The sequence below is a fragment of the Calliphora vicina genome, chromosome 4 (genome assembly GCF_958450345.1).
Source record: "Calliphora vicina chromosome 4, idCalVici1.1, whole genome shotgun sequence".
NCBI classification, from domain to species: domain Eukaryota; kingdom Metazoa; phylum Arthropoda; class Insecta; order Diptera; family Calliphoridae; genus Calliphora; species Calliphora vicina.
The window spans coordinates 13155839-13181274 of NC_088783.1; positions in this window are offsets into that span (position 1 = coordinate 13155839).

The window sequence follows — 25436 nt, forward strand, 5'->3', positions numbered from 1 at the left end:
CCGTAGCCCCCTAATAACTTACAAACATGATTCATATATCAATATATCGGTAATTCTTCCGGCTCGAAAATGGCTGAGAAAAAACCGGGACAACCTCGATTTTTCCCCTATTTTTTATCTATATCTGGATTAATATGTCATTAATATAGACAATATGGATATCTAATGATAGATATTTCAAAGTCCATTGCAACGATTTATATAAGGCTATAAGTAAGTTTGACCTACAATAGCTCAAAATCGGGAAAATTATTTTTCAACCCGAATTTTTTTTTACCAAAAAATTTTTTTGTCATAAATTCTTTTACAAAAAAAAAGTTTTTAAAAATTAAAAAAAAAAAAATTGGAAAAAAATTTTTTTAAAAAAATTAAAAAAAAAATTGGAAAAAAAAATTAATTTTGTTTAAATAAAAATATTAAAAAAAAAATATTTTTAAGTATAATTTGGTGAAGGGTATATAAGATTCCGCACAGCCGAATAGAGCTCTCTTACTTGTTTTTAATAAATTTGTTTAGACCAAATCTAACTGGACAAAATTCACGTTGCATTCTCTTCTCACTTATGAATTATATAAAAAATGAGTTCAAATATATAAACGATTATAAAAAACCAACTTTTTTTTGCAATGTATTTTGGAAGATTTTACCCATTTTTCAAAAATTTTCTTTATTGAAAGAGTGGAGGTCATACTGGAAAAGTGAAAAAATGTATGGCGGTCGCAAGATGTTTTTGATTTACCTTAAAGTGAACATTTGAAAGATTAACTCAAATATAGTTTTACGCCGGAACTGTCCGGAATAAATAGCTTAAACTCAACTTGAAAAAAGGAAATATTTTATTTTTGTACTTTTTTCTTTCTGGGGGTCATACTGGAAAAGTGAAAAAATGTATGGCGGTCGCAAGATGTTTTTGATTTACCTTAAAGTGAACACCTTAAAGATTAATCCAAATATAGTTTTATAGCGGAACTGTGCGGAATAAACACCTTTAACTCTACTTGAAAAAATAAAATATTTTATTTTTTCCAATTTCTGACCTCAAAAAAAATAGTTTTTTTTAATAGTTGCAATGGAAATGAGTAAATGAAAATTGTAATATATTTCCTAGAAATAGAGCTTAATAATAATAAAAAATATGACAATAAAATCATCGTAGCCTTTTTAATCTAAACCAAAGTCACTGTGTGTAATTTTTTAAGTCATGGAATATAACCATATACGGACACCAGTACGTGATAAAAGATCAAAAACAAAAACTGTCTACCAGTTTTGCCCAAAGTCAAACACTTTTCTTTATGGATCCCCAAAGATTTGGGGCCTCGGTGTAATTTTTGCATAAAAAGTGATAATTTTCTCAGGCTCATATCTTGCAAACTGTTCGAAATTTTGATTTACTCTCTGAAGCAAAGTTGTAGCCCTTGCCATAAAGAACAAAAATTGTGAACATATAAAATCAAAAAAACTTCATCTACAAGATCAAAATCGCAAAAAACTTTAAAAAAATCGAAATAAATTTTTTAAGCTGCCTAAAAGTATGCTTTAGTTTATAAACAAAACACTTAAATCCTTTAGTTTTTTCTTGCTAACATATATTGACCTACCTAAACGGTGTTAAGAATCATTCCTAGGAAGTTCATATGTTCTAGAAAGTTGTTTATTGAGATCTTAGTTACAATTTTATAGTTGATTGTTTCCTTGAATTTTGAACGGTTTGCTTTGTATGGACAGGGGAAAAAAGGTAAAAAATCGAATTTTAAGGTTTTTGCGATTTTGATTTTGAAGATGAAGTTTTTTTGAATTTTTATGTTCACAATTTTTGTTCTTTATGACAAGGACTACAACTTTGCCTAAGAGAGTAAAGTAAAATTCCGTTTTTTTAAGCAGTGGTCGGCATAGCGAACATGCTACATTTCTGAATGATCAATAATAAAAATAACAATTAATAATTAAACAAGTTTGTTTAAGTTAGCGTTAGGTATAAAGAGAACATGCCTCTTTTGTAAATATATTTAACAATAACAATAGAATTTCTGACACACAATGTAAAATTACCAGACAACATATTAATCTGAACTTTTTCAGGAATTTTTAAACGAGTTTGTTTAGGTTACTGTCGATCTGTGGTTTGGAGGTTTCAATGTCGATCTGTGGTTTGGAGATTTGCATATTTTTTTTTTTGAATTTCCTTAAAATAAAATTCTAAAAGTTGATAAGCATTGGTTAATTTCCCAGTTACCTAAACTTTAAGTTCCTACAACGTACCTTTTCCTTTTTTCTCTTGATAAATATTAAACTAAGACATCAACATGTGTCTTGAATACTAATAATACTTGTCATGTCATAAAATTCATAATCTCTTGTAACAATTTCTCTTCTTAACGTAACAAACCAAAAAAAAAAGAAGAGAAATTACAAAATACAACTACTACAAATTTATTATTCCTGATAACGAAAACAAGAACTTCTTATTTATTTTTTTTTTCTTTTACTCACGATTTATTAATTTTAATTAATTTATATATTCCATCACAAAAATGTAACAAGGAAACGAGCGAAGAAAATAAAATCGACTCCAAGATTATGTGCAAAGATTTGTTAATAAAGTTGTTATATTTAAAGAGAAAGTAGGAAAGAAAAAAAATAAATTGTCAGGCAACATGATACTACTGGCTTTAGGAGGAGTGTATTAAAATAATAATATAAAATCATATAAACATGTAAAGAAAAAGTTTTTCTTCTAGCTGCTTTCATTTAAAAGCAAATATTTAAAATAATTAGAGAAAATGAGCAAAAGAATTTAATTTTTTTTTTGTTCATTTGCTTGTTTTGTTACATTAAGCTAAAGTTTAAACAAATATTTACAATTTGCTTACAGTTTCTCTTTCTGTTTTGTTTCTATTTCAGCTGGATTTACAATTGCAAGATGAGGCTGGTGGTGATATTTCGAGTTTTATTACCAATGGTGAATGGGATCTGTTGGGTATGTTTGAAATTATGTGTGTGTTTATTATAAATGTTAATGAGTTAAAGAGCACAATGTTGCAAGGCCAAGTAGGAAGTGGAAATTTAGATTAAATTAAAAAAAATGTCAATAAAGTAGTTAAAAATACTTATTTATATCAACAAAATTAATATAGTATTTAAATAAATCGTAATCTTGACAACATGTTGCTAAACATTTTGAATTGTTTTTAATGAAATGTTTGTCTAATTAAAACAATAGTTTTAATTTATCCAAAAATATAATTTTCTTCTTTAATATTTGTAATAATTTGCCGGCAACATGTTGCTAGCAATATTAGTTTAAAGTTTTAGTTCATATTTTTAGATTTATTTCTAGATTATTTGAAACAAAGTTGAAGAAGTTCTATCACATATTTCAAGGAAATTTTATAATGCCAAAATGTTGCTAAATATTTGTATGAATTCCTCAATCAATGTTAGGCCTTTTCTGCAACATGTTGCAGTTATTATTTCTAGTAACTTAAAACCCCCCTAAATGTATTCTGCAACAACATATTGCAGTCATTTTAAGATAGAAAAATTACAAAAATAAAATTAGCTATTTTATGAGACTTTGAGCACTGCTCACAGATTTCAAGGGCAAAAATTGATGTTCAACATATTGAAAAAGTTATGTAATTTACCTAATAGCAACATGTTGCTACACAGTTCAGCAACGTTGCTAGCAGCATAATTCCAACACAAATGAGCTCAGCAATATGTTGCAATCGTTGAAAAACAAAATAAAAACACTAAAATATGTATAGCACTTTCCTGAGAGTTTGATCACTGATCACAGATTTAAAGAACAATAAAATATTATCATTATGTTGCCGACAAAGTGTTGTAAAACATTTTGTGTCTTTTTTATGATTTTCTCAATTATCATAAAAATGCAACTGAGTGATGACAAACAAAATTTCATAGAGTAATGCTAATAAACAAAAATTCAAAAATATTAAACTTTTTATAACCACAATTTTCAAATAATATTAAATTTGCGCATTAAGAATAGTAAATCAACATATTAAAATTTTGGCAACATGTTGCTGGAAAAAAAACTTTAAAAAATAAAATAAAATTGCTGCATGTTGCTACCAAGGTTCAAAATATTAAATTATTAAAATAGAAAGACATTAAAAAATTAGCTTGAATTTTTTTGCAACTGTTGCTAGCAACTTAATATTACCAAACTCAATTACTTGGCCTTGCAACTGTATAACTCTCAGAACTATTTACTTGCTGTTTCCTTACTTTTATCTAAAACTTAAATATGTTCCTTACATGTCTAATTTTTCTTTTAAAATTATATGTATTTATTAATATTTATAAATAATTCTTTCTTTTTTAACAAAAAAAAAAACAATATCAACAAAACAAATATATTTCCTTTTTCTTTTCCCGCCCCCCAAATATCCAACCACTCAACAAACAAAACTTTAATGAAAATAATGATAAAAAACTAAATAAAAAACCCCGCCCGTCCGCCCCCCTCTCTCAAAAAAAACACATGAAATGAAAAAAAAAAATGAAAAAACACAATGATAAAAAACTGTAGGTGTACCTGGTAAACGAAATGAAATCTACTATAATTGCTGCCCAGAACCTTATATTGACATAACATTCGCCATTTTGATACGACGCAAAACTTTGTATTATTTTTTCAATTTAATTGTGCCCTGTGTACTGATTGCCTCAATGGCACTGCTAGGTTTTACACTGCCACCAGATTCTGGTGAAAAACTATCGCTGGGTAAGTTTTCAAAGCAAACAAAAAAACATACAAAACTAACAATCAAACAAAGCAGTTTCTAAAACAAAGAAAACTATATACATTTAAAATAGAGAACAAAAAAAACAAGAAAATTAATGAAAAAAATACGAAACAAAATAATTAAAAAATTACTTACACATATTTAAACACACTGAGATAGATATAAAAAAAAACTGTAACAGAAAAAATCCAAACAAACAAACAAACAGAAAATGAAGAACTTCCTTAGGAAATACTTGAATTAAACGTGTAAATTTAAGAAATTTTATTTCTTTTTTTAAAGAAAGCTACTTAAACAAATTTAAATGAAGCAGTGTTTAAAGTATTTTTTAGTTATTAAACCAAAACCATTCACAAACTAAATCAATGACAATTTCAATTTGTTAATATCACCAAAATTATGATAAATAATGGCTTAAATTGGAATTAACATTAGCCTGCTATGGGTTTCAAACCCCCCCTAGGAAATTTCCTTATCACTTACACTGTAAGCAAGCAAATTTAAAACCAGATCTTATGGCAAGACTCAGACTTTCTGTGGAGCCAAGGTGTGGCACAACCTCTAAAATAAACGCAATTTTTGTTTTGGTATTTTTTTATTAAATTTAAATTAATTTTATAGTTTTAGTAAAATATATATTAGTAAAATATTCAAATAATATTTTAATTTTAAGTTATTAAAATAAAAAGGGCAGCAGAATTTTTTTTTTTAATTTTAAACTGATTTTTCAACTATAAATTGAAACATAATTTTATTAGGGTGTTTAGAAAAAATATATATTTTGTTTTTATTAAAATAGCGTGTTCTGAAATTATTTGTTTTTAATACATTTTTGTTTTTGGGGTATATGGATTTTTTTATACCCTTCACCAAGAGTGGCTAGTCCGTCTGTGTGTTGAAATCTACTTTCCGTAGTCCCCAAATAACTTACATACATGATATATACATCAATATATCCGCTATGGTCCAGGTTAGGTTGCTATTTCAAATCAAAAAAATCGGCCCACATATAGCTGAGATATAAGCAAAAAACCACGACTACCTCGGTTTTTTTTCTATTTTGTATCTATATCGATATCTGGACTACTAAGTCATTAATATAGACAATATGGATATCCAGTGATAGATATTTCAAAGACCTTTCCAACGATGTATATAACTCCATAGTAATTGGGACCTACAATGGGTCAAAATCGGTAAAAATATTTTTTAAGCCCAGAATTTTTTCATTAAAAATTTTTTTTTAAATAAAATGATTTCTCAGTAATAAAATTTGTTCACTAATAAAATTTATTCAAAAAAAATTTTATTTCGAATTTTTTTTTTTAAAATAAAAAAATTTTTTTTTCCAATAATTATTTTAAAGTATACTTTGGTGAAGGGTATATAAGATTCGGCATAGCCGAATATAGCTCTCTTACATGTTATTTTTATTTAAACAGGTTGCATTTTATACTTTTTTCTTATTATTATTGTAAACTTTTAAGTTTGGCACCAAATATTTTGACAATGGTTGTGACAGTTGAACGACAGCTGAAATATACGAAATCTAACCATCTTTTACATTTTAAAAGATTTACTTTCTCTACTTTATCTAGTCTTAGATTACGTTCTTCTAAGTTCTTTTCATATTCTTAAATATATAGTTCTCTTCGCTACCATCTCTATTTAATATAATTCCTTTGCTTAAGTGTTTATATCATAATAGCAATTTGTATATTAAACAAATGTGTTTTATTGTTTTCTAAAGTTATATTCATATTGCTCAAATATTTTATAAAATAAGCTTAACAAATATTTCAACAAATCTCTGTTGAAATACATTATTATTGCTTAACATTGTTTGCTCTTACAAAAATTATGTAAGCTCAATTATATAAACATAGTGCTTATGTTTATTTCATCAAATATTTGCACAATATGAAGCTATCTTAAGTACAAAATAAAAAAAAGAAGTCAACAAGGAGGTTCTTCCGTCCAAGACAACGAATTCATTAAAAGCTTTGAAAATGTTGTTGACTTGATCTCACGCGTCTTCTCCAGGATTTGTAGTAGTGTAAACATCAGTACGCAAGACAGAAATATAACATAGTGCCAAATTGAGCACAAACTGATGCTATTTAAAACATCAGAACAATTTAATTTTCAAACGCGCTGCGCTTAAACGAATGTGTCAGTTAATGGAAACGGCAAAAAAATAAAAAAAAATTTAATTACAAAAATCGAATTTTGTTACCACAACCGATTACTATTATTTTGTGTGTAATTGCTTTTAAACAAATAATCGTTTGTGTTAACTAAATTATTAAGTCTAACTAAGTATTTATTATTTCAAAACTATTTTTATTAATGCCGAAATATTTAATATATTTTAAAGAAAACTATTTTTTAATTACACTTAAAACCAATTAAATTATTACTTAACTATATTGAACTTTTTAATAATGTCTGCATGTAAACATGTTTTATTTTTTTGGTGTAATAATCTTAATTTAACTATTTAACGTTATTAAAAAAAAACCTTAATGAAATTTATAAATCGATGTTAATTATGTGTCAACAACATTTGAAGAGTTTCGTATTTTAAACCTTTTAGATTTCGCTCATTAATAAAGTTCATTTATAACTCTACAAATAAGTACAGCCAGTCTTCACTCTATAATGGCTTTTTTCATACATTTTGAACCAGTTTTTTCACCTTTCCCTGTTTTGAAATCATTTTTATCACAAACTGCACAGTGGGGCAGAGTCAAATTTTTTTGGAAATAAATCTGTCATTTCTGGCGTAGCCAAGGAGTATTCGAGTTTAAGTTATTAAAATGGGACCCACAAATGATGCTAGGGCGGCGCACAGAGGGATGGCTTCATAGATTTTTTGGCAAAAATTATAAGGAGTGGTCACAGAAAATTATATGGACCAAATTATATGCCCATACAGTCCAAATGGATTTCCAGAAATTTGGTACATATATTTTCTGAAACAAAAGAAGAACGTATGCCGAGTTTCAATAAGATCGGCCATGCCCACCGCATACCGCCCATGCAATCCAAATGCAATACATTTTTGTATAAAAAATATAAGGAATGGTCGTAGAGCATTGAAATTTGGCACCGAGAATTATATGGACTAAATTAAGGAAAAAATTAAATTTTATCAAAATCGACCACGCCCAACACCCACTGGCCATACAATCCAAATAGATTTTTTCGCATAAAATTTTTCCTATTCAAGTAAAAGTCTAGAAATTTGGTACATATATATCTTGAAAAAAGAAGAACGCATGCCGAGTTTCAATAAAATCGGCCATGCCCACCTCCCTCGAAACCCATACATAGATAAGAATTTTTTTGATATTTCGTTTATTATTCGACAAAAAATTTTAAGTTTTCATCCTGTTCCGAAAACTATTTTTTCTTTTAATCGAAACAAGACACTCCCAACTTTCACTTTATTAAAGAAACAGCTTGGGGGAAAGTGGGGCTACATTTTTTTCTCCATGGAAAATCAAAAATAAAATAATTTTTAGAGACTTATAGATTTGGGCATATCTTCTTATTGGCTTATGATATCCCCATCATCATCATATAAACCTCTGAATAACGTGAAAATATAAGTAAATTTTAGCTTAGCACCCTTGCGTGGACTTTAATTAAATTTTTTTAAAAATAAAATTAAATTTTTCTTAAAACTATAATGTATTTCATCTTTAAACATTTCTCTACAAAACTGCATCATTTGATTTTTAAAATTGAGTGTTTGAAAAATTGACTTTTTGACACAAAAATCCGTCTGTGTGGGAGCTCAAATAGAGTACCTTCGACATGTAAACTTGCAATGTTTTTGTTTCCCACGGCTAGGCGTGTGCTATTTATCTCTTATAATTTCCGAATTTTGTCATACCTTTGTCCGCTTTTTAAAAATAGAGGTCGTACTTTTGGACCGAATGGACTCCATTTTTTTAAATTGCGAATAATATAAAAAAGACTTCAAAGCAATATCAATTATGGATCCAAAAATAAACGATTTTCAATTTAAATATTCAAAAAATATATGTTTTTTGGGCGAAAAGGTGACTTAACTCTTTTTTTTATTAACAAAAAACTTTCTTCAAGAACATATAACAATTTTATATACTTCTGTAAGGTATCTTTATGGAAAACATTTTATTATAAAAAACATATCCTATTTTTCGAATATGTTGCCTCTATGGCCTTCGGAATTTGACCTATTTTTTTTATCAAAATTTCAACTTTGGGCCACATGTTTTAAAATTCCAAAGCAGGGATCAGAAAACAGAAAGCAGATTACAAAACTTCGGTGTGTTTTTTATTTATTCCCAAAGTATTTTCCCAGCCCCGAAGGAAATGTGGGTAAAATTGTAAAAATAACATTTTTGGGATTTTCGCTTCAATTAATAGGAATTGCAGGATTTCCTTTGACCTTTTGACAAGTTTTTTTACACTTTGTTATTTAGAATGACAAATTTAAAAAACTTTGAAAATATCATTGAGTTTTGTTAATAAATAAAGATTTTATTACATCTATATATATAAAAATGAAATGGTCCATGTATGTAATGGCACCACGTGAGAAGTGCTGGAGCGATTTGGCTGATATTTTTTTATTCGATTCGAAATTTTCAGGAATTTTTTTTTTTGAGTCCAGTCAATATAAAAGCTCCCTAAAGTATGCAGTACAAATTTAAATATTTTATTTGCAAATAAATACGAACAGGCAGGTGTATGTGGGTTGGAGAAACTTGAAGAACTAACATTAGTAAATGATACCGAGCAAAGCCGGTGCGGTCAACTGTATGTACTACTATATTTATTGAGTTTCTAAAACTAAAATATGTATCAAAATTTTAATAGGAATGCAAATATTAGGAACAATTTGACCCATACATATTCCGAACAATTTATTTTTGTATATATAAGATAAATTTTGGTCTTAGAAAAAAAAATTTCAAGTCAATATCTCAATTAGATTAAAAAATATGCACATTTTAAAATTCCGTCCTTCAAAAATATTGCACATTTTTATACCAAAATTTTTTTATAAATTTTTTAAAAAAAACATTATTTATTTTTTCAACTTATTCAACTAAAGTTTCTCCAATTTTGTTATCCCTTAAAAAAAAGATTTGTCGAGGTCATCTAAATAGGTATTTGTACGTTAGAGTTAAATATCTTTACGCAGAGACATTTCTTTTGACTTTTAAACAAGAAATAGTCACCCGGGCAATAGGATGGAAGAGGAAGCATTCCATTGCTTAACTTACCCTTTTGTTGATTTGTGAGCAACTAAGCAATGTGAGATATCTATGGCTTCCACAATCTCTCGAGCATTCAATCTCTGATCGGAGATTGAAGATGACGGAGCTTGTACGGCCACAACGAAATTCTGTAAACCGCTTTTTACAATTGAAATTGATGGAGCTAAATTATCAAGTGTATCCTTGGTTTAATTGATGTTTTTTTTCTGCAGAAAACAATACTTAATGAGCACACGAAATTCACTTTTTCCCCATTTTATTCTCAAGTCACGCGGTAGTCTGATATCAATGGCTGTCAAACACAAACTAAAAGACTCAGCTTGCTCAAATTTTGACAGGAGTCAACTGACAGATACCTGTTGACAGGAACAGTGCTGCCCTTTCAGTTAAGAGTGGGACAATTATTGACCCACCCTCGTGTGTTCTCCTGGTACAGGCTAAGGTATTTCGTGATATTCCTCAGAGAAGATTACAAGTATATGTTATTGCAAGAGTCTTCTAATTATATATGTTGAATGAAGTTGTATATAAGATGAATCATCCTCTCTAGGAGATCTGTCGACTGCCTTTGGCTGCTGGGTTTTGTCAGTTTTGAATTTTGGTTGACCCTGTTTATTCTTCGCAATTTCTGATTGATTAAAGTGACATAAGCTGCGGGATTGGAAAAAGAAGCTGGCTATACCAATATAGATACAAAAACGAAATGATAACTCCAAATAAAGAATATTTAATATTTCAAATATTTCAGTTATTTGAAGAAGAAAGTTATCTAATTTCGGCAACCCAAAATTATTTATTGAAAATTGTGCATCCAAAAGTTGTGTGACTTCTTGTAATTGTAGGAGGCCTGAGCTAAATGCTAATTATTACCTCTGTCATATAAACATAGAAAACAGGAAAAATGAAAAGCTGGCTACAATTTTTGACTCTACTTCGTACCTTAAGGTTGTGAATAGTTTTTTAATTATCCCCATAGTATCGATCTTAAACTACATCGTACAAATAATTTTGAAGCCTCAGTACCGGCACTACTACACATGGACAAAACACTGATCGTATTTACTCTGGGACCGTAAATAACGGTTATCCAGAAAATTTTAAATCAAAAACTCTCTATGTTAGAGTCAAAGGAAACCTATACTATTATATACTAATAGATTCGTATTGACGTGCTCTTTCAGAATCAGAAAATGATCTCAACTCCAAAGTTAAGAGTTATTATTCAACGTAAAAATAAAAGTTCTTATGAAACTCTTAAAAAAACAGTTTTAAATAGCCGTCATAAAAAATAACTCATTTATGGAGTTTTATTTTTCAAGTCAGCAAAAAATAACTCATTTAAGGAGTTTTATTTTTCCCGTCATAAAAGAAGAGTCATTTGAGGAGTTTTATTTTTCCCGGCAGAAAATAAAACTCTTTTCGTTTATTTTCTACTTTTTTCAGTATCTTTCTTTATTGAGTCTATCTGATATAATTTTTGTAGTAATTTATTTGTTTATGAAAAAAGAAAACAACAACAATTTGATAATAGGAATCAAACAATAACAAATTAAAGTCCCACTATTAATTGCAATGCAAGGTGCTTTACAAATTTTAATGATCTGACCAGCGACAAGCTTTAGGTGTCAATTAACATAAAATCAATTTCATATTCTGGCGGGAGAAATAAAACTCCTTAAATGACTTTTATTTTATGACGGAAAAAATAAAACTCCTCAATTGTGTTTTTTCTTACGGGAAAAATAAAACTCCTCAAAAGATTCTTAGGAATTTTTATTTTTATGTTGAATAATAACTGTTTTAGATGAATTATTATTTTTAAAGTCACAAATAACTTTTCTAAAATAAAACTTTCTGTAGCATACTAATTTAAATAAGGAATTTATAATATTAATTATAGACAGCTTATAGATAATTTTAAATTGTCTATAACATAAAATACTAATACAGAAACGTAATTAATCCATTAACTTTTACAAAGTTATTTTTAGTTTCAACTCTAAATACTTGTATATATGTAAAATAGAAAGGTGGCAATGCACGGTGGTCAATTCCGGCCAAAAATCCATAACTTCTTTATTTCTTCATAAAAATGTTTGAAATTTGGTATTTGTATTAAGAATAACATAACCAACCGATCGATAAATATTTCTATGTTCAAGTACAGGGTTTGGTCAAAAAAGCACGGACGTTCTAAAAGTATCAAAAAATTGCACGTAAGCGGCTGAAATTTATTCCAAAAATAAAGAATAAAATATGTGATCGAAAAAAAATCGGTAATGCAAATTTCGGATTACATATACAGGGTTTGTCCAAACAATCATGGACGTTTTAAAAGCATCGAAAAAATTAGGTTATTCATGTAAATGCCTGAAATTTAGTCCAAAAATGAAGAATAGCATAAGTGATCGGAATGGTCGGAACAATTTTCGGAATACATATACTGGGTTTGGCCAAACAAACGTGGACGTTTTGAAATTATCGAAAAAGTTAGGTTATTCATGTAAAATTTTAAATTTGGTGTACATTTAAGAAAAACACACTTGATCCATCGCCAAAAATATTATAAATTGCATATAATATTTCAATGTTTATTGGCCAAATAAACATTGACGTTATAAAAGTATCGAAAAAATTATGTCATTTTTGTAAATGGCTTCAATTAGGTTTATAATTAAAAATAACATAAATGATCCATTGAAAAAATTTCGACATACAAATACATGGTTTGGCCAAATCAGCATAGAAGTAAATAAATCTCAAACTTGATTAATTTTTGAAATTGACCAAAAAAAATTGTAAAATATGTAGGCACTGAAATCGTTCTGGTTATTAGAATGGCAGATAATTGCAGCTGAAATTTATAGTAGTCACTCTTGATACTTTACAGTATTAGATGTAATTTACACTTAACCTCTAATAGCTCCTTTTAATTTGTTCTGGCCTTTCAAACTTTTTTTTAATTTAGTTAATATATATTTTAAACTAGTTCCTAATCACTTCACTTTTATATAAAAAGAACACACAAAAACTCCGTAATTATCACGTGGAATGGTTAACTGCTAACGGTTTTATAAAAGCATGTGCTAATTTGCAAAAAAAAACTTTTAAAAAAAGCACAGGCTACTTCAATTCAAAAGTAAAAAATCACATTTTTGTAATATTAAAATATTAAATCTTTGACTTTACAGCTCTATAAATAACCATATAGTTACTTTATAGCCAAAATAATTATGACAGTGTATATTCTGAAGTGTTAAGAAAAAATTACCATCAACATTTTATAAAAATTAAAAAAACAAAAAAAATGGTACCAATCTGTCATAAAGTGTCATGTCAGTAACGTTCTTTATTTGATTTTCCTTAAATTTATTAAAACTTTATCCAGAACCAGACATTAATAATAAGTAATGATCACCAGGTAAAATAATTATTTATAATCCTATACTCCTTATCCTTAAATGAGTAATAATTTTCGATTTCAATTACATTTTTTTTTGTTTTATAAATTAAAAATTAATAAAAATAAACATTTCTAATTTTATTAAACCCATAATATTTTAAAAATAATCACTAAAAAATTATGAAATTTTGCACTTTAATATATTAAATACAAAATTAAATATAAATAAATGTTTAACTTATCAGGATATATAATAGTATACAACTATATATATGTAAATAATTTGAATATTTAAAACAATTTCGATATAATTATGTAGTAACTCCCTTTTAAATTCAAATTAAATCGGAAATGATGTATGTAGTTTATATTATTGACCACATTCCTATTGGGTTCATACTATTTATAACAACCACTACTGCAAATCTTTTCAAAATAAAAAATAAAACATTAACGAACCTACAACTTCCACTACTCGAACCACTAACCAACCAACTTCTTCAGCCACAAAAACGTATAATTGCAACAACAACAGTTATAACAACAACAACTACTACAACAACAAACAAAAAGAGCATTATTTGCAATCAACATCAAAAACAAACAAACAAAAAAACAGAGCTACAGAATATGACACAAACGCATTTAGACACAAGCAAATATATTTTCAACAGAGTTGTTTAAATAGTAAGTAGTGAAATAAAAAGGTACATTTAGGAAAAAAGTATTTTTTGAAACAAAAAAAAAAAAAGTTGTTAACTATTTTCAAAAGGAGAAACTATAGATTTGTACATATTTTTTTAGTATTATTGGGTGTATGATTCAAAAATGCGGGATTTACAATATATGGCGTATCTTTTGAACGCGATATATCATTTTGTTTATAGTATAAACAACGAAGCTTTTTTTGCTTCGAAAATGTCGAATTCTGTACCAACATAGTGTCATATTTGCTATACTTCTTTAATTTGAAAAGTGCCGCTGAAACTATTTATTTCGATCAATGCGATCGAGAACGCTCTCTCTGGGATATGCTTCAGTTTGGAACAGAGTATCCGCATGACCAGCACTTCATGTTATTTATCTTCTCAGTTTAGACATTGGGATCGTTAAAAACATGGTTGTCATGTGGGCATTCATAGAGATTTGCAATATGATATGGATGTTGGTACTTCCTCTTCGAATATGCTACGACAAAACGTTATTTCTGTAAATTTTTGGTTGGCGTGGTCGATTTAAGAAAGCTGTCGAGCAAACTACTTAGCACCGAATTCGGAAATTATTTTGTAGATATGTGGTTTTATATGCACTGTAATTTGAGCTCATTAATGTATTAGACTTCGTTTAAGATCGATACTATGCGGATAATAATCCAGTAATGATCCACATTCATAAGGCACGGGATAGAGGCAGCAAACATTTGCAAGGTCTCGGAAGTCTTAACCTTCCGTTAGTCGCAATCATTTTCAATCGAGACTAGTCGCAATGTATCAAATTGATATCAATAAAAAAAGGCGCGTTTGAAAATAATCTCTTCACTTTTTATTTCGAAAACATAAAAACAATTGGGGGATTCCACCGGTCTCCTATTAGGTTGTATTGTCATAATGTCATAAAATATTTTTTTAGTTTAAACAAATTTTTGTTGGGTTTCAAACAAAAAACTTATAAACTAATAAGACTTTTTGAACTATGTTTATTGATTTATCATAAAATAACACTTATTTTGTTTGCAGCACAAGAAGAATTTGTTTTAACTAAAAAAATATTTTACGACATTATGACAATACGACCTAATAGCAGACAGTTTGAATATTAAATTCAAAGTATTTTAAAGAATAATAAAAATAAAATTGCAGTAAAAATATATATTTATCAAAAAGTAGCTTAAAACTTAGGGTGATTAAAAAAAGTTTGCTTGTATCAACCAGATCAGTTGCGAGTAACGGAGGGTTAAATTACATTATACTTCGTTTTATTCTTTTATCAATGAGGTATAAAGTTTTCAGAATTAAAACGCATCCACTTATCTTGATGTTGATTTTAAATAATTCCAACATGAAGGAAATAAAGCAAATGGGTATTCGGCCTCATAGGTTAGGTTAGGTTACGTGGGTTGTTCGCAATTTAGCGAGTTCACTCGGAGGCCTTGTGGCCCATTGTGATACCCTTAGAAATACTATTCCCTTATGCTGAAAATTCGTACATAAAGTGAGAATAGTTTCCCTCCCTAATTTCGTTGACTATGTGATTCCTGTGATCCCCGTGGGAACCAACCGGTACTTCTAATAAATCTGATCATATTTACTAGTGACACATCTCTGAGACAGTCCAGATCATGGAAAAGAGCTCTACCAAAATGTAGTAGTCTATGCTCTTTTAATGCTGGGCATTCACATAGAAGGTGCTGTACCGATTCCTCCTCCTCTTCATCTAAACAACTTCTACAGTAGCTATAACGAGGGTAACCCATACGTTCCGACATATGTCCAATCATACAGTGCCCAGTAATTATACCCGTAAGATGCCTGATCGAATTCCTGCTAAGATACAAAAGAGTCCTAGTTCTATCCTCTGTCAGATTGTGCCAGAGCATTCTTGATATTCTACAAGTGATGATATTTGACCACCTGAGTTCCGTCTCACTCAAAGCCAATTCATCTATCAATCTCGATACTGGCACCAGGGGAGTGTGAATATCCCTTTGCGCTAGAGATACGTCCAGGGACGACCCGTTGGCTGCGCACTCATCAGATACTTCATTTCCCCGGATGACCTCGTGTCCTGGAACCCATATCAACTCGACGTGATGTTGTGTCAGTTGTGCCAGTGATTTGATACAATTGAGAAGACATTTCGACCTGATCACGTTGGAGTGATCATTGCATGTTTACTCCACATTAAAGAGTATCAGGATGCCATACAACTTTGAAGGTTACAATTTTAAACAACCAATTATGCACATCATTACTTATTATAAGCCAAACATTAAGTTTTTTGCAAAGATTCAAGTTATGCATAAGTTTTGATTTGAATCTATTGGACTATTTGTATTATGCCGTTTAAGATCGATACGATTCAATAACGATTAAGATCCCGAAAGCCCAATGTCTTAGAAAATGAATCCGCCATGAATCCTTCATTTTCATGAATCCTTTCATTTTACGTTTATACTGGTTAAGTCTTTCATCTAAATAATGGTGAGTTGGGGGGAATCTCGAACAATGAATTCACTCAACTTTTCGGAATTTAAATTTTCAGCTGATCTAAGTCTCGTATGTATATGATACGACAACTTTCTCCTTCGCATTACCAAACATTAACACGTTAAAGAAAGTCAAATTGAAATCTCAAGTGAGGACATTGGCAAATCTTCACAGTATTATTGGAACTTTCTTTTTGAAAAACCTAGGATAGCGTAATTTTCGACAATGACTGCATCGGTACTATGATTTTATCCTGATACCGTCAACATGATTCTTAAAAATGTATGAGCTTATGAGAAATCTGCCGACAACAAGTCATATTTGAATTTTTCCACATTTGTATTGTAACAAGGGAATAGGCTCACAAAAAAAATAGTCACAGGTTTGCAAGCTTCCAAGATTATAACAACTGCAGCGTGATCTTGCTTTAAATAGTCTGAGACCAGTGGACAACCAGCTATACCAGGAAATCAGTAGATTGGTCTATGAGAATGGTTAGAGGATGGCTGGAATTGCAACTTAAGCTTAGGAGTGTACAAGTTGTAGTCTGATATCCAATATCTCTTCAACCTAAAGAACCAGGTAGAATTTAATACTTATTGTGCCACAGTGCAAAGTGAATACTCTTTTTATTGAGACAGGTATGACACGTGCTAGCCTCTCAATTCTCTACGATTTGAATCCAGGAAGCTGTTTCCCCAAATTTTTCCAATTGTTTATTTCAATGAAAGATATCCTGTTTTTTGCAAAGATTCAAGTTATGCATAAGTTTTGATTTGATTTGAACCTATTGGACTATTTGTATTATGCCGTTTAAGATCGATACGATTCAAAAACGATTAAGATCCTGAAAGCCCAATGTCTTAGAAAATGGATCCGCCATGAATCCAGCCGACAACAAAACCCTTTTCCTTCATTTTACATTTATACTGGTTAAGTCTTTCATCTAAATAATGGTGATCTCGAACAATGAATTCACTCAACTTTTCGGGATTTCAATTTTGAGCTGATCTAAGGCTCGTATATGATACGACAACTTTCTCCTTCGCATTACAAAACATTAACACGTTAAAGAAAGTCAAATTGAAATCTCAATTGAGGACATTGGTAAATCTTCACAGTATTATTGGAACTTTCTTTTTGAAAAACAATGACTGGATCGGTACTATGATTTTATCCTGATACCGTCAATATGATTCTAAAAAATTTATGAGCTTATGAGAAATCTGCCGACTACAAGTCATATTTGAATTTTTCCACATTTGTATTGTAACAAGGGAATAGGATCACAAAATAAATAGTCACAGGTTTGCAAACTTCCAAGATATTCCTTACTCTGGCAGTATAAACAACGTGATCTTTCTTTAAATAGTCTGAGACCAGTAGACAATCAGCTATACCAGGAAATCAGTAGTTTGGTCTATGAGAATGGTTAGAGGATGGCTGGAATTGCAACTTAAGCTTAGGAGTTGTAGTCTGATATCTAATCTCTCTTCAACCCAAAGAAGCAGGTAGAATTTAATATTTATTGTGACACAGTGCAAAGAGAATATTGTTTTTATTGAGACAAGTATGACACGTGGTAGCCTCTGAATTCTCTACGATGTGAATCCAGGAAGCTGTTTTCCCCAAATTTTTCCAATTGTTTATTTCAATGACAGATATTCTGAGTCACTACCTTATAAGGATAAGTATAATGTAAACCCTTCTTAGTTAATGATTGCTCTGTTCTTTTTAATCTGCTAGCACTGCTCTTATTCAAATGATCACTAATTATTTTCATACCGTCCGGTCACCACATCGTTTATATAGAAGAGAGAAAGAAGATTGATTGCTTTCTTACAATGCTTCTCTCTATTCAAATTCTACGACTGATTTAATGCTCAGCTTACACTCCTCTGCTGGTTCATCTCTGTAGACACACAAGGCTGACTTTCTGCCAACAGTAGTAAATACCTATATTATCCAGGCGTTGACTGAAGGAGTCGTTCGATCTCCTCTTCCCATTGAACTCCAAATCATAAAAGAAATTTGGAAGATGTGATCTGCCACTAATTAATGAATCTAATTCCTATCGATGTGCAGGATACTTCATTATAAGGCACATGAATATGTTTGACTGTACTTTAAAGAGTAAGGTGGACGTCGCACAGTCTTAAAAGATACATTTTCCAATTATCCACTTTCTGCTGAGCGAACTCTAGTGTAAGATTCGACAACTTCCACCAACTACCACCCGATCGAAAAATTCATACCGAAAATCCATCCCTACATCCAAGTATCTTATAAATCACAATTTTATTTCCAAAAAAATGGAAATATTAAAAACATTTGAATCAATTTATACAGCAGATTAAAGTTAAACTTTTGGAGAATTTTCCAGGATGCAAAAATCGAGCATACCTAAATGATATTCCTAAAAAGTACTTGAGACTCAACAATATTGTCCTTACACATGCAAACCTGACATCATATTTTTCTCTCCACACACATGCACATAGAATTCAACAAGGAAACAAGCAATGACACAAAACTGAGGAATAAATAATGAAAAATGGATGAGAAAAACAGAAACTCAACAGAGAAAATACTTTCACTGACGACCAGAAATGGAAAAAACAGAACAGCAATACAAACATTTGTACAGGACTGTGCTGTGTGTATCTGTGTGTTTGTGTGTGTAGAAATGGAAGTATCGAGGCATCATGAGTATCATCATCAACCAACAACACAACCTTGACCCAGACAAATATCCAACGAAGCAACCATGCAACCACCAGCAACAGCAACAATCATTAAAACAGACCCAAAGACATACAGAGTCAAGCATACAGCCAAAGAGCATCAAGGAAAGACTTCACACACACACAAAAGTGGAACGGAAAGAAAAGAGAAGAGCAGAACAGAACTAAAAAAACTACTCTGTTATTCGAGTTGCTTTAAATGGTCCAACAAAGAAACTTACATACAAATTTATAGTTGTGAAATACACACACAGTCAGTTTAAGTTTAAGTAAATATTGAAAATTATTACGCTTATTTATCTTTTAAGACATGGTTTGGTTTGGAAAACGCAATGACAAAAAAAAAAAGAAAAACTCTCTATCTATCCATATCAGAGAAGTCAGTCACAAGACGTACAAGAAGAAGGACATTTTTGCACATTAACCTTAAACCAAGAAGTTTATTTAAGAATGAAACAGAGTTTTCTTATTCTGTCTGTCTGTCTTCCTTACTCTGGCAGTATAAACAACACACAAGAAAAAAAAAACAAAGGACACTATGACAAATTTGTAAGAGATAGAGAGTTTAAATAGGATTTGTATGAATGAATAACAACAAAAAAAAAAACAAATGGAAAGTACGTATAAACAACCATGGTTGTTGGTGTGTCATTGAAATTAAGAAAAGTAAATTAAAAATGTATTTCTTGTACGAATATTTAGTATATATTTTATATTTAATATTTAGAGATACTTTTGCAGAACAGTTATTTAGCACAAACTGGCGCACAAGCTTAAAGAGGTCATAATAAATAATTCGGTGGATTTTAAATGGACCAATTAAGATTATTAAGAGGTTTATGCGAAATTTATTTGGAAATTGTGTGGTTAGTTTCAAGGTATTAGAGCGTTACATATTTAAAGGACTATGTGACAATGTACACTTTACCGATCAACGAAATTATATGAGCTTTCATCTGAATAATAGACGTTATAACACTTGGCTTCATAATCTGCAGATATATGTGACAACGTCCACGAAATTACATGATCTTTAGCTAAATCATAGACGTTATAACTCTTATAAGACTGCAATAAGACGAGAAAGTAGAAATGCTTTATTCCGATTGTGATCAGCTGAAAGCTGTGAAGTACACAAGGTTGTGGTTAACAATCTGATCTTTCCTCCTCACTACGAAGAATGAGAAATCTCATCTTTACAATCTTCACTACCAAGAGAATTTTTAGCAAAACATTTACAGCAACATACTCTTTTCTTATTCCAATTTTTACAACAAATCTTATCTTTATAATCTGAAGTTACACAAGAAAGTTTCCCGAAACGCATACATTATCGGGATAATTCCTTATTCCAATTGAGATCAAGAGACATGTGTCAATATTCGCGTATCGATCATAGCAATTCTAAGATTCTATGCTTAACCAAGGAATTGAGCTAGTTGGTAAATGAGAATAGAAAGAGGATGGCTACAATCTGATCTCACTTTAATAAAAGGAATACAACTTTCACTGCAATACATTTTCAAATAATATCTGAGATGATGCCTGGAAAAAGGACGCGAAGACACTTGAAACATTAAGGTGTTGACCTTAACATACTGACACAACATCTTCTATTCATTCGTCATTAAAAAGCCTTACATCAGAGGATCGTAGAAGGCGATCCAATCAGTCGCTTTGTCCTAAACATAAATTATTAACGAAACCACTAATAAACTAATATTGATTACAACCATCGGATTCCCACGATAACGACCTTAAAAATGAAAAAAAAAATATCTTCAATTGGAACATGGAATGTGCGCATCCATCTAAACTGGCCCAAGTATGCAGAGAATTTATGAACTAAAATCTGCTGCTTTTAGGACTATGCGAAACTAGATGGCCAGAATCAGAAGAACTCAACAACTCCGATAATCTCAAACTCATTTACTCCGACAAGCCAGGTGACCAGCCAAGATCAAGCGGTGTCGTTTTTTTGCTATCGAAAGAAGCTTTTGATGCAATGGTCGACAGGCAGCCGTATCTTACCTGAAACAACAGAAACACCACAAAAGGAAATGTTTTATAGCCACTTAAATTCCCCGCAGTGACATCGTTGTAATGATGGGCGACACAGGACGAGAACAAATTATGGGTAAACACGCAATTGGAAGGATGACTGGTAACGGTAAACTCATAACTGAAGCATGTGGCAATGCCAATCTTGTGATAGGGGGAAACTTATTCCCTCACAAGAAAGTGCACAAGATAACGTGGATATCGCCTGACATTAAGACAGGAAACCAAATCGACTATATAGCTATCAGCTGGACCTGGCAGTAGCGTTCTGGATGTGAGATCTAAAGGAGGGGGCTGATGGCAACTCCGATCATCATCTAGTTGTTGGAAGCTTAATGATTAGGGTTGCTGCCATCCGTAATCTTGAATATACAGCGTGGAAGTACGATATTTTGATAAGTTGAAAAATCCGCAAACTCTGAACAACTACAGGGAAGAATTAAGAGCTGGACCAGCTATACAACAATCTCATTATTCCTCGGAGTGGCCAACAGTTAAATGTAATTTTGTTGATGCTTCAAGTAATGACATCAGTCTCAAAGTATCTAAACCCATTAGATGCCACCATTCGATGAAAAATCTGGTCAAGCGTAGCTCCCGAAATGATAAGAGAAACTTGCTGCGGATGCACAAAAAGCCTAAGCGGAGCATAAATCCAAGGATCTTTATTACATCTCCAAAAAACTAACTGGAATGAACCAGACCGCTAAGAAACATCGAAGGTAAACTCAAAACATCTGCGAAAGATCAACTGGTAATATGGAAACAGCAATATTCTAATAGGCTTTCCTTAACAGCTTCTAACCACCAAGACATATAAACCTGTGTTTCCCATGAAATAAGGCAAGATATCTCCATTATTCAAGAGAGATATCGCGGCCCCTGGAGCCGACGACATATCGCCCGATATGCTTAAAGCTGACCCCTATAATACAGCGAACATATTGCGTCCCCTTATTCAGAACTTCTGGCTCACACATGAACTTGATACAAATTTAATAGAAGGTTTTATTGTAAATATTCCCAAAAAGAGTGACCTGACAAACTATAAGAGCTGGCGGGGCATTATCATCGTAAGGCAAATAATTAACCGCAGAATATCCGATAGTATACTATGAGATCTAAGGCCCCAACAAGCTGGCTTCCGGTCCCAAAAATCCTAGTTACCCCATCTATAGTCTACGGATATAGACCAATATACAGAACTTCGCTCTCCGATTTACCTGTTGTTTATCGACTTTGAAAAAGCATTTGATACGCGGAATCAAAACTCCAAAACCATGAGGCTTACTCAAACTCTATAACGTGATATTAAATGTCGTGTTGTCCACAATAACGCTCTGAGCAGTAGTTTTTCCCTTGCATTTTAACATCGTGCTAGATGTTAAATTTAGTAAAGCTACTCAAGCTAATAGAGGTATCAACTCAAGAGCCTCGATTATACAGATGATATCTGCCACCTTTCACACAGCTATAAAGATATGGCATCGAAACAGAGGCAATAAAGGCTGGTCTGTAATATATTAAACACCAACCAGTTTCGGATAGAGAACATGGAACTAGAAGAAGTCTCGTCATTTTGCTAACTAGATTTAGCGTACAGAATTTCAAAAGCCAACCAAGCATTTGGTGCCCTTCGGTCAGTATGAAAATCTTCTGTCACATCCAAGAACACCAAAATCGGTGTCTTTAACTTTTGTGTCAAGTATGTGCTCCTCTATGAATGCGAGACGTGGAATAAGTGAGAACACGACGCACATTGGTTGAAGTTCATACAACGAGCGGACAATGAAACTTGGCACATAGGCATTTTTTGTTTGAATCAAGAAAAAATTTAAAAATTAAAATGATCCGCCCACTTTTACGCCCATCTCCCATACAACTTGTATTGAAAAAGTTTCATAACTCCCTTGATTTTTAATGCATCAACTCAATTTTCTCAAAAAATAAATATTATAATTGTAGAATGTGCTCCTGGGAAAGGAGATACATTTCTCCTTCCTTTAACCAAAGAATTATGGCAACAACAACATGCATGAACGAAAATCCATGTTTTGTTACTTTATCACTATATCACTTAATAGTTATTACTGTTTTTTTTTGGAAAGGAGCAGGTAGGAGCGCTGAATTCGTTAAACAGCGCTCCAGAGCGCTAAAAAGATACAGTCCACTGAAGTTGATGAACATTGAAATTTTGATGCTGTTTATATTTTGTTCTACGAAATTTTTTATATGACAATTTTTCCAACTTTTTTTAATGCAAATCTCATCTATGGCAATTTTCATTTACGAAAATATACAACAAAGTCAAATGATAAGTTTACTGTGATTGTACCAAAAGATTGAATATACAGTAAATTTGCATGCCATTTTAAACAAGCGAACATATATGAACTTCGATCGTGTCTGTAATAAATATATCAGCCCAATATTACGGAATCATAATATTATGATATCTGACAACAAATTACCAAAAAATTATCCAAATCGGCGAACATGAAACAAATGAATTTCGGCCACTCTTCAACCATTGTGCGACGTAAACTCCCTACAAGTGTTTGTTAATCGATGTCTCCGATGAATATTAAAAGTTTTCTGACCTAACACCATATGTAATAAGAAACTCTGGAAACAAACAAATCAGAGGCCAGTACATATTGATATCTTGAGCCCCAAATGGCACCGGATTGGTCATACGCTCCTCAGGTCTCCAAATGACACAGCTAAAATTGCCATTGACTGGAACCCACAGGGTAGGACATGAAGAGTAGGTAGACCGTTACACACATGGAGTCGGCAACTGAACGAAGTCAGCCATAGTGACCTAAGTAGAGATGCCAAACGGGGAATCCCGTTTCCGTTTGAAGAGGATTTAATTTTAAATCCCGGGATTTTCGGGATTTTTCAAATCCCGTTTTTCATCAATAAATAGGGAAAATTGTCATTTTTGTGTGCCTTTTTCATGCATTTTGACATTCTACATGCCCGAATATAGCAAAGTGATGTTCAAGAAAGTGGTTAAGCTCAACTCCTGCTACAACATAGTTAATAAAGGAAAGCGGTAGTTTTGGTTTTCCTTGAGTGGGGCTCTGCAAAATCAATTCTTCACCTTTTTTTTGTAAGTTATCTAACAAAACTCAATTTAAATCCTCTTCAAACGAAATTGATTTTACCTCAGATGAGGAGCTCGAACAAAATGGAAATATTTCGATTGCTCAAAGGCTAAAAGATATTATTAATAAATGTAAAAAACCAAAATAACACTAACGAAACCAAGTTATAATGTAGATTTGCAACTTGCAAAAGAAATAGATCACTTTATTTCTGAAGAAACAAGAGGAAAATACTTGCAGATTTGTTATAAGTATTTGCAAACGGTTTTGCCAATGTCAAAGATTTAATGTGAAAGATGTTTTTTGCAGCAGTCGGAAACAAAATTCGTTCCAGAATGGCAGACGAAACCATACACGCAGAGAAAAAATATAGTTGGACATGGTTACTGTAACCATTTCAATATTGTTACAAGTTGTTTAACTATATTATAGTCACAGTAACCATTTACATGATTGTGGTAACCATAATATGGTTAATTTGCAATTCACATGATTGTATCAATCATATATATGGTTACAGTAAACAAGTATATGTTTGTGACAACCATTCATATGATGAAGGACTTATCATATTATGGTGCTCTCGGCTTAAGGCTTATCATAATCTGAGAACAACATATTATGATAAAATTATTCATCATAAATACACAAACATATACTTGTTTACTGTAACCATATATATGGTTGATACAATCATGTGAATCATAAATTAACCATATTATGGTTACCACAATCATGTAAATGGTAACTGTGACAATAATAATGTTAAAAATCTTGTAACACTATTTAAAAGGTTACATGCAATAGTTAAATGGTTAAGATGCAATAGTATGCATTTTAGTGTCTAATAAAAAT